The sequence below is a fragment of the Chelonoidis abingdonii genome, chromosome 9, assembly GCF_003597395.2.
Source record: "Chelonoidis abingdonii isolate Lonesome George chromosome 9, CheloAbing_2.0, whole genome shotgun sequence".
Taxonomy (NCBI): Eukaryota; Metazoa; Chordata; order Testudines; family Testudinidae; genus Chelonoidis; species Chelonoidis abingdonii.
The window spans coordinates 63,424,554-63,434,471 of record NC_133777.1 but is presented as its reverse complement, the minus strand read 5'-3'; the positions used below and the strand labels follow the sequence as shown (position 1 = coordinate 63,434,471).

The 9,918-nt window shown below is 42.2% G+C and overlaps 1 protein-coding gene across 1 annotated transcript in view; it reads left to right on the top strand.

The window, feature by feature from the left end:
* LEO1 (LEO1 component of Paf1/RNA polymerase II complex) overlaps window positions 1-8,527 on the top strand; it is a 51,562-nt gene extending 43,035 nt beyond the window's left edge. The window contains exon 14 of the transcript XR_012656555.1: window positions 6,736-8,527. The gene's annotated coding sequence lies outside the window, so the exon portion shown is untranslated. The remainder of the gene's footprint in view (window positions 1-6,735) is intronic.
* The last annotated feature ends 1,391 nt before the right edge of the window (window positions 8,528-9,918 follow it).

Genomic DNA, 9,918 nt, shown 5'->3' with positions numbered 1-9,918 from the left:
TTAGTCTATAAGGTGCCACAGGACTCTTTGCTGCTTTTACGGTAAGATCTATGTTGATTATATGCTGCATAAATGCTGGCTGGCTAAGTTTTTAATGCAGCCCTAAGTCAGATCCAGCCTACCAGATTTGTGCAGCTTTCAGGGTATCTGTAGGCTGGGTGTGGGGCCTGAACCCCCAGTTAATTCCGAAGACCCAAAGGAAATTTTGCAAGGAGAACCTGTGAAATTTCTTGTACCGATGTTAGTCTTTCCTGTGTAGAAGACCATCTGTGTGTGTGTTGCTGGCTCAGGTGAGTTTGACACTGAATTCTTAGCCTTAATCAAAGCATATTGAATTGTAGGGACCCTACGTGAAATGCTGTGCACTTGAAAATCCCTTATCTGCCATTCACCCTGAATCCACAATGACCCACGTGATTTTGAATGGGTTTCCATGGCAGTGGCATCTGGCCTTCCATGGTGATGAAGTCACAGACTGCTCACAGCTATATAATATCCTAACCTGGATTCTTTTTAGTGCTCCTGCGTGTTTACCTAACGGGCACTTAGACAAGGACGTGGATACATCCTCATGTTTAGAAGTTTCTTGTTTTTTTTTTTAAAGTAGAACTGTTGGTCTCAGACATGATTTCTGCTGAATGGACTCTAAAAGTATTAGTGTACTGGGACTATGACTTACAATTAACTTCTAAGATCAGACCCTGGCAGAAGCTTCAGGATAGTTTTTCCCCTCCTTTTTAGCAGCTGAGTAATTTATTCTCTGTGAGTAAAATGACCCAGCTGTGGCTTTGCTAGTCTGGGAGAGGCAGCATCAAAAGCAGAGCCAGGCATTTCACTGCCTTTCTCTATAGGTAAAGCATTTTTATGACGTGAAAATAGGATGAAACCTGCTGCATTTCCACCCTGATCTTTAAACAGTACGAACAGTGTGATATTGAGATGCCATACCAAATAGGTTAGTCACAAGTAACCTAATCCAGCAATAGTGAAGGGGAACTGACTTGAAAATGAGAAGGTCATGCTGAATTGCTTCTCTTGTTTCCCAGCCTGAAATGGGGTTCTAACCTCAGGCTCTGAGTCCCAATGTGCATCCCTTCAAGACCCAACTAAAGCTAAAATTAAGCCGCTCTGGTAAATATTTGTAGTAGACAGTGTCAGATTCTAATCCTCAGCAGGTCCTATTGCTCACACTTCTCTCATTGCTCTTCCCGTGCTCTGAAATGGGTAGGTGTCTTAATTTCGCAGAAGGGGGAAAGAATAATAGCACTATAAATAAAATCAACTATAGTTAGGTCACTACTTTGGAGACTAAAGTTGCATCAGCAAAAAGCTAACAGGGAAATGGAAAACTAGTAGAAGGTAATCTTTGTGGAAAGGATACTTGAATTGTGCAGTGATTCATCAGAGCAACAATCAAGTTTAAATTCTTGTACATGCTGTTCATTTGGGTAACTGATGCAGGATTTGTACAGGCTAATTGTGCAGTTGTGCCACAGCTTTGGTCAGAGATCTCTATGTCATGGGCTTTTACTTAGCAATGCTTCCTTTTCCCCACATGAAAAAACAATGCTGCCACAAGATGCAAAAATTCAAAACTAATTATTAGTTTGTTTGCATGTTGTTGGCCACAACATCACTGAACATCCCCCTAACCTTTCATTTGTATCAGATTCTTCTATATATACAGGGAAAACCAGGGCTTTCTCATTGCTTGTTTTTTGAAGTGTTTTGCTTTGGTGGCGGTAAGGAAAACTGCACAAACAAAAGTTCTCCGGTGAGAGTACAGTGTGTGTGCTTCCTCTGTAACAGGCAGCAGCAATTTTGAGAACCGAAGGGCTGCACATGGGAGAGTGCATCGAAAACCAAGGGATCACAGTTTCATAGCTGCATTCTCCACAACTCCTCTTAGAAAAGCAGCAGAGAGAAACTGCCACCTCTTGGGCCAGGGGAGTGGTTCAAGCAGTCTTTGCTGTGTCCAAATAAAAAGCAGAAACCACCTGTTAAGTGGTGTGATCATTTCCCTGACAATGGAGGGGAACCAGGTTGGGCACAGCTGGAGCCACGAATACAGAAGGAGGGAGCAGCTGCTCTGGAACATGCCTTTTACCCCATTAGAGATCCTGCAGCAGCCCTGTGCTTCTGTGAATTGAAGGTCAGGGTAGATGGAGCTGTTCTCCAAGCAGAATGGGGAGGAGGAGACTGCCAGTTAAGCTCCTTTTATTTTTCCCTATGGGGTTTTATAGACAAAGGGATGCAACTTTCATACAGATGACTCATGTCTGAGGAAAACTGACTCACTTCCAATTGTAGAAACTAAAGGAATTAACAGAAGATGATTTGGGGTGTCTCATCCTGGTATAAATCAGAAGCAACTCCACTCAAATCAATGGCATTACACTAGTGTGAGACTGGAGCAAGGGGACTATCAGGCCTATCATCTGTTCTGTTTGTCCTGTGCTACTCAGGGATTCTGTACCTTGGCTGGGATTCTGTACCTTGGCTCCTCAGTTTCAATATACAGCTAACCTCTGGCTTTCACAAGCCCAAGGAACATTCCAACATCCCAAGCTGCTTAACACCCAGCTGCTAGAAATGCTCCTTAGCCAGCATTTAACAATAAAGTAACAAAAATGCCTTGGTGTAAAAGCAAAATAAAACCCACAGCATGCTGGGTTAATCCCAAAGCCCTTCCTCAGACAAACTCCCCTTGACTTGCCTGGGAGTGGTATTAGGGAACTAGCATGAAACCGTGTTCTGCCGATGGCTACCCTACGCATAATTTTTGATCGTCAAGAAATGTATTTAGCAAAGACCGTGCCTCTTAAATATCAAACAGCTGAAAGGTTTGCTGTGTCAGCGCTGATGTTCCTCTGACATTAAGGATGCAGAATTTGCTGATGTACTGTAGCAAAAAAACCCTAGTAGTAAGAGAGAGCACATCACTGGTGAACCACAGAGAAAACTTCCTTTCTTCATTTATAAACAAATCCTATCTCTTTACTAACTGGTCTTCAGAGGGGACAGCAGGATGAGCAAACTTTGCTGTAGAGGCTCAACATTTCATTTGTTGTAACTGAAAATAGCCAGGGCTTGCTCTTTCTTTCTTTCTTGTTTTTAGGTGCTTGTGTTTTCTGCAGTCTTATGTCCCTCATCTCAAGTTTTAGGGTTGTTCTGTTCTTTTACTTTTCATGGGAGTTCTGAATTGATTTTTATTTTTTATAAATAAACCCATCTCTTAGCATTTGGCAGACCAAAGGTCATTACAAAGAGCAGTTATGCTGCAGGCTTTGGTAGGTGCAGCCAGTGGATTATTGCATTAATCATAGCAAGGATCAAGAAAATGGAATTTCTCAGATTAGTCAGCAAAAGAGAATTTGCTGAGAGTTTGGTTAAAATCTTGGGCTCTTTTTCTGCCTCCTTTTCCATCTCTGCTGGCCTTCCTTATGGCTCCTTTCTCAGCCTGATCCTGTTTTCACTTTACATGTTACTCCTAGGCAACCTCATTGCTTCACCTCCCATTTCTAGGCAGCCAGATCTGACATCTACCTTTCTGTTCCTGATTTCTCCATTTCTTCACAGTTGAACTCCTCTAACTGCTTTTCCAACATATCAGGCTGGATGTTCCACCAGCAAAGTCTCACTGACTTGCAGTAGAATTTAGGTGCGTTTGAAAATTATCCCCTTGATCACATTACCTGCTAAGTGCATATGCAGTCTCATCTAGGGTGACCAGACAGCAAGTGTGAAAAATCGGAACAGGGAGTGGGGGGTAGTAGGAGTCTATATAAGAAAAAAAACAAAAATCGGGACTGTCCCTATAAAATCGGGACATCTAGTCACCCTAGTCTCATCAGTCATGTAAAAAAACATTACTTCCTCTCTGCTCTTTGATACCTCTGTTCAAAATTACACTGGCTGTTGTTTTTTTTCCCTGCTGTTATTGAATATTCATCTCATTTCTGCCCATTAACACTCTGAGGTCTTCTTCAGCATTACTTCTTTCCAGGTTTTCTCCTAATAAATAACTGTTTTTCAGTTATTTTTCCAAGATATATTGCATTAGCTTTTTTTACCTTAGATAACTCTCATTTAATTTCCCGCCTCTATGGCTAACCACAGTCCCCCGTTTATTATTCTCTTGTTCTTCATGTTATCTTCTGTTTTAGTATCATCTGAGGATCTTTTGAACACACTTGGGAGGGCTCATTAACTTGCAATGTCAGTGGGAAAGTGAAACTCTTCCAACATCTCTCCAATGCAATGGAAAGATTTTTGTGGAGCGCCATTGGATTAGTAAAATAGGGAAGCAAATTCAAGAGTTTGAGAGCCCCTGCCAGATTTTCAAACCTAAGGTCTGTTAACAAGAGTGCCCCTGACTATTCTCAACTGTCACAACACAACAAGAGAGAGGGAGAACTAATCTTTCAGGTAGCCAGGACCCAAACCTCCAGAGGGCTCAATAGATTAATGACAACATATTCAGTTGCTCGTAGAAGAAGATGGGAAGGGAATGCAGTCTTTGGAAAACTAGGCTAATGTGTTTCTTATGGCTAACTCCTTCAAGCAATTGGGTAGCTGGGTTCTACACCCAAGGCAGGAACATTAACCAAGCTTTTGGTAATAGTTTTATGAGACTGATTCTGAGGGTATGTCTACACAGCAAACCCTGTCCATAGGCTACTCTACCTGTCCTAGCTTTAATCCAGCTACCAGCAGTGAAGATTGCAGAGTGGCTTTCAGAGCAGGCTAGCGTGCTGAACATGTATCTGGGGTCCATGCTAGATGCACACTGCCTGTTCTGCTCTGGCATCACTGTTGTTACCTGTGCTAGCTAGGTTCAAGCTAGCTCAGATAAGCAAGCTTGTGCGCAGCATCTGCTGTGTGGACCTACCCTAAGAAGTATGCGCAGCTACCATTTAAGGCTCAGAGAGACCTGCATAGTTTGATCCAAAGGAAACTTAAACATTTCCCCGGCAAAAGAATCCATTGCTGAAATAAACCCGTCTAGCAGTTCTTTGATTACTGCTTTACTATGTGCAGATAGTAAATGGGATATATTTAGGATTCTGACTATTTTTAGTTTACCATGCTTAAACATCTGACAACCAAAAGGCCTGGGTTGCCAGGATTTTGTCTGGCTTTAGGGAGTATCAATAACAGACAGAAATTGCACCCTAAATCTTTCTCTTCTGTAAGCTGTGTTTGGGCTACATAAACAAAGAGGGATTATTTCCATTGGCGTTTATGTCATCATCATTCCGTCTATGCTGCGTTTCTTTTGTTTTCCCTCTGTAATATTGTGAGCTCTTTGAGACAAGAGAGGAAACAAATAGCTTCTCTTTGCTGCAAACCTAAAGAAGCAGCAACCATATGGGGAATATAACTGGACAAAAGGACACTCTGAAATATGTTCTCTGTGTTCCCAGCAAAAGCCAAGGGGCTTTGACCAATTCACGAGTAGGGCTGCAGGTAGGAATGTGAGTCAGTCATAATATAACAATGAACACTGCCACCCAGTACCTAGAGACTTTGGATCAGTTTGGTGTTTATTTTTATGCTACTTTCCTCTCCATATATAGTGCCACTGTATCCCTTGAATTCTCTCTTGACTTATTACCCAATCTGCTAGCCACATGATATGTGCTGGCTGCAGCATGCTGCATGGTTACTAGAGCTGGTCAAACCCACGGAACAGAAATTCCAAGTTAATTCTGACATTTTGAAAAAGTTTTCGTTCCAATTCACAACAAAAACTAGAAATTTCCCACACAAAGGAACTTCAGATACATTATCTCTAAATGAAATGGAGCGGTTGGCAATCCGGCTCCCAGGGGTTCCCCAGGTTGCTCCCACGAGTCCCTTGCTGCAGCGTGGGGAGCCTGCAAGTGCCAAAAGGCCCTGAAAGCCTGTGGAGCTGGGATGCTTGCCTCTAACAGCCCCTCCTAGAGCTGAGGCTTCTTGGCTCCTGGAAGTCCTGAGATCCTCAACCCTGGTGCAGTCTGCATGGTGGGGCTGCCTGGAGCCGTGGATCCTAGAAGGCCAGGCTCCCAAGCAGCCTACGAGCAAGCTAGCAGGAAACCAGACAGGTTTTTGATAGAAACCTCCCTGTGTTTCAGCTAAAGTTCATCAAAATTCAAACGTTTCCACAAAACATTTTGGTTTCAACGAATCAGTATTCTCCATGGAAAACTTGTTTTTGTCAAGAGAATTTCTGGTCAGCTCTAATGGTTACGAAGGGTTTTTGTCCTCTGGAAGCCAGCCTGTGCAGGACTCATGACCTCAGTTTACGTGGTCTGTTGTGCTCAGTGCCACATGTTGCTTCTCTCTAAGTGTTCCCTTTAATGGAACTAGTGAGTGCAAAGAAAGATGCAAGTTGTCAGCACAGAGCACTGAACTGTACAGAGACCCAAGCTTTCTCTATAAATCAGTCTCTAGAGTATCTTTACAATCGCTGTACACCAAGTACACCCACGTCACATATGATTTACATTAAAGAAATGGATACTGCCTCACATTCAGCTTCCTAGATTTTTTTCTTTGACACTCATTTTGGATCTTGCTCCTGCATTTGAGCTTTGCTGTGTTGAATAAGGTACCTTGGTCAATGGCAAAAACATGAACCAAATGCTCCCAGGCCTGGGGAATGTAACACAGACCAATCAGATCCATGTGCTGGGACTGGTTGTGCAGAAACAAAATCTCACCACCCCCCCCTCTTTTTTTTGTCTTTGCCAGATGGATAGTAAAATCTCTGTATGGGAAAGAAGCAGCTCCCGAACCAAATCCTGTAGTTCTTACTCAAGCAAAGCTTCCACCGAAGTCCATATGTCTTTGCCAGAGAACAGACATTGTATAAGGACTTTGTGACTTGGCTTCTAGTTAATAAAAGTATTTGGAAAAAATAAATAATGGGATCCTCTACCAAACCAAGGTATGTAAACTTTCAGCGTCAGAAGGCTGCATTAACCTGACCTCATGCAGCAAAACAGATTTCCCTTGGCTTTTCTTCCAATATCAAATTTTAAGATGACCTGGATGCTGTTGCCAATAGTGTATAGACTAGACCCAGCTCTGCGTGCTTTTCTGTCAAGGTTAAACAGTGCTGTCTGCCAGCTAACCAAATGTTTGTGGGCATCAACACTTGGATGAAGAGCAACTGGCTGAGACTAAATTGGGCTAAGAGGGAAGTTCTGTGGTGAGGTTGGAGAAGCACTCTGGAGAACTTGCTTCCTCTATCCAGGAGGGGATACCTCAGATCCTCAAGTCTGCAAGAAACTACCAACCTTGAAAAGACTCCAACCAATTCTAAATGCAGCATCCCACCTGCTTAGCAATCCAGGCCTCTGAGAACTCATCAGCCTGGTGCTGTACTCCCATGCAGGCTTCCTGCTGAATGATGAGTCAGATTCTAGGCTTCAGTTTTTACCTTCCAACACTTTCCCAAAGCTCTCCACCATCTTTATAAACCTTGTTTAGCCATGTTTTGTGGTCCCTCACACCTCACCTCTAGCTGCTGCTGCACATCTGCTGCTGCTGCTTCTTTCTTTGTCTGTCTCCTCCCCCCACCCGCCTTTCACTTTTTTGTAGGGCCCTGCCGCAATTCTGTTTCTGCTCTTTCCTGATTTTGGCCAGTTCTGGATCTCCTCACTTAAAGAATCATTGCATTTAGAGCCATCGTGATGTCCACTTTGACCTTAGATATGCTATTTGGTCTGTGATGTCACTATCTTACTGCCCCATTTCGCAGTGTGAGATTGACTAGAAGTTATTTTATAATTAAGCCACAAGACAAGACAGGCCTTTCGTTTTTGGATAACTAGAATATGCCTGTGGCAGTGGTAGTTCTAAGGCACAAAGATAAAGTGACTTTAACCATAATAATCACTCACCTTGAAGTGCGTTGCTACAGCTTGTGGTATTTTATTTATAACAATACTTAATGTTGAACACTTAGTGCTTTTCATCTTCAAAGCACCTTACAAACATTAACTAATTAAGCTGCACAGCTCTCCTTTAAAGGAGATGAGATATTAGACAGGGAAGTTTAGGAACTGGAGCTCAGGGTAGGCAATATCTTTATTAGACAGGCACTTTTAGAATCTGAAATAGAATTTTGTGTGCATTTAATGAACATTCTGGACTGATAGGACATGACCCGTCAGTAAGTTCCAACTGTGTCCTGAATTTTAAACCATTTCTTTATACACATTCTCCTGTAACATGATTTGCACAGCCTGTTATTATGGGGATGCTTGTACTTATTCAAGCTCCATGTTACAGTTCCTTCTGAGCATCAAGGAAAGTCAGGATTCAGACCTGTGCATGGGAGATGCCCCAGCTGCACATAAAACCCTGGCTATGACATCTTTGTACAGGTCCAAAATAGTTCTCCTCTTTCTCCTGTTTGAGCAAATACCGTGTAGTGTCCAGCAAAGGATCTGTACTCAGCCCAGATCCCGTATCTGAGGCACTTTGACTGTCCAGTTTTCTCTGTTAATTAGAAATAAATTTAGCCTTTTTCCCCCCCCTTCAAAATGAGTTTTCTTTAAAGGACTGTTTACTCTTGGTTTCCTGCTGGAACCCTGCCAAAACATATTGATGGTTAAAGTCTATCCAACTGTTGAAAATTATCTTCTGCTTAAGCCTACGTTTGGTTTTGCATGGAATTATGTTGTTTTAATTTACTTCTTTCCATAAAACAAATGCCTGCTGGAATACAGCACGCTTTTCTTCAGTAGCAGTAGGAGGAAACCCCTTTGTCAAACTAATAGAAAACACAAGTGCATCTTCAGTTGTATAATTTATGCTTAATTAATTTTGACACCAAATATCAATTACAAAGCTAAATTATTTCCTGTTGGTTCCGTACACCCGAATCAATTATTTCCAAACTCCTTCCAGTCACATTGAAAGATCATTATGCATTAAATGACTTTTGAAGTGTAGGCACAAGCTTACTGCAAGTTTTATTGGATCACCTGCCATGATATCCATTATTACTGCCAGAGATAAATTTGTGTTGCCAAACCTTCAAGTATCTAGTGCTGGGTGTGCATAAGCATCCAGAATGTCAGATTCTTATCCAGACGTTTGCAGGCCACCTCAGCCTCCCTCTACATCAGGCATCCTGCTTTGGTCAGTCCCCTTGTTCAGATATGCTGGGGAAAGCCTTTCACTTGATATCTTGACTCATCTGCATGTCCCCTTGAAAACTAAAAATGAAACATTTCTTCAAATGTTTCGAGACATTAAAAAATAACGTGTTGCTATGAAAGTAGAGGAATGTTGGGAGGATTCATTTTGTTTTCATACAGGATCACTCATTCCAGATGTCCATGGAGTTATTCTGATTTACACCATCTGGGGATCTGGCCGGTAACTCGATACATTCGCAGCAGGCTGCTGTTCCTGTGTGGGAGAGGGTAGGGAAGCAGGAAACTCATATATAAGTTTTAATACAATATTATGTACATGTACAAATGCACCCCAAATCAAAGCAAAATAGTTTCCTTTTGAGCATGTTTCACCACTTGTCAAATGGTGCAAATTTTAGCTCAAAAGGGTTGAAGGCTTGGTTGATTTTGCCAGGCATATAAAGATGACCTGAAAATTGAAGTCTGAAGAAAGCTGGCTGCTTCTATATTAGTAGATGAGGTAAAAGGAATGGAGAAAACAAGAAGTTAAAAGTAAACTGGTTCAGAGGCCTCAGTATGGGAGTACAACTCAAAGCCTGTTGATGTCCACAGGATTTAGATCCAGCACCAAAACCCCAGTTTTAACACAGTTTAAAGCCCAGAGAGAGTGTGGGTGGACAGGTGGGAGAAATGGACATGGCAGAGGCTTCAATCCTTGGACATACTCATGGTCATATTTTGGTTAAAAGAGTGAAATAGTTTCCACATTTCACATGCCACATTT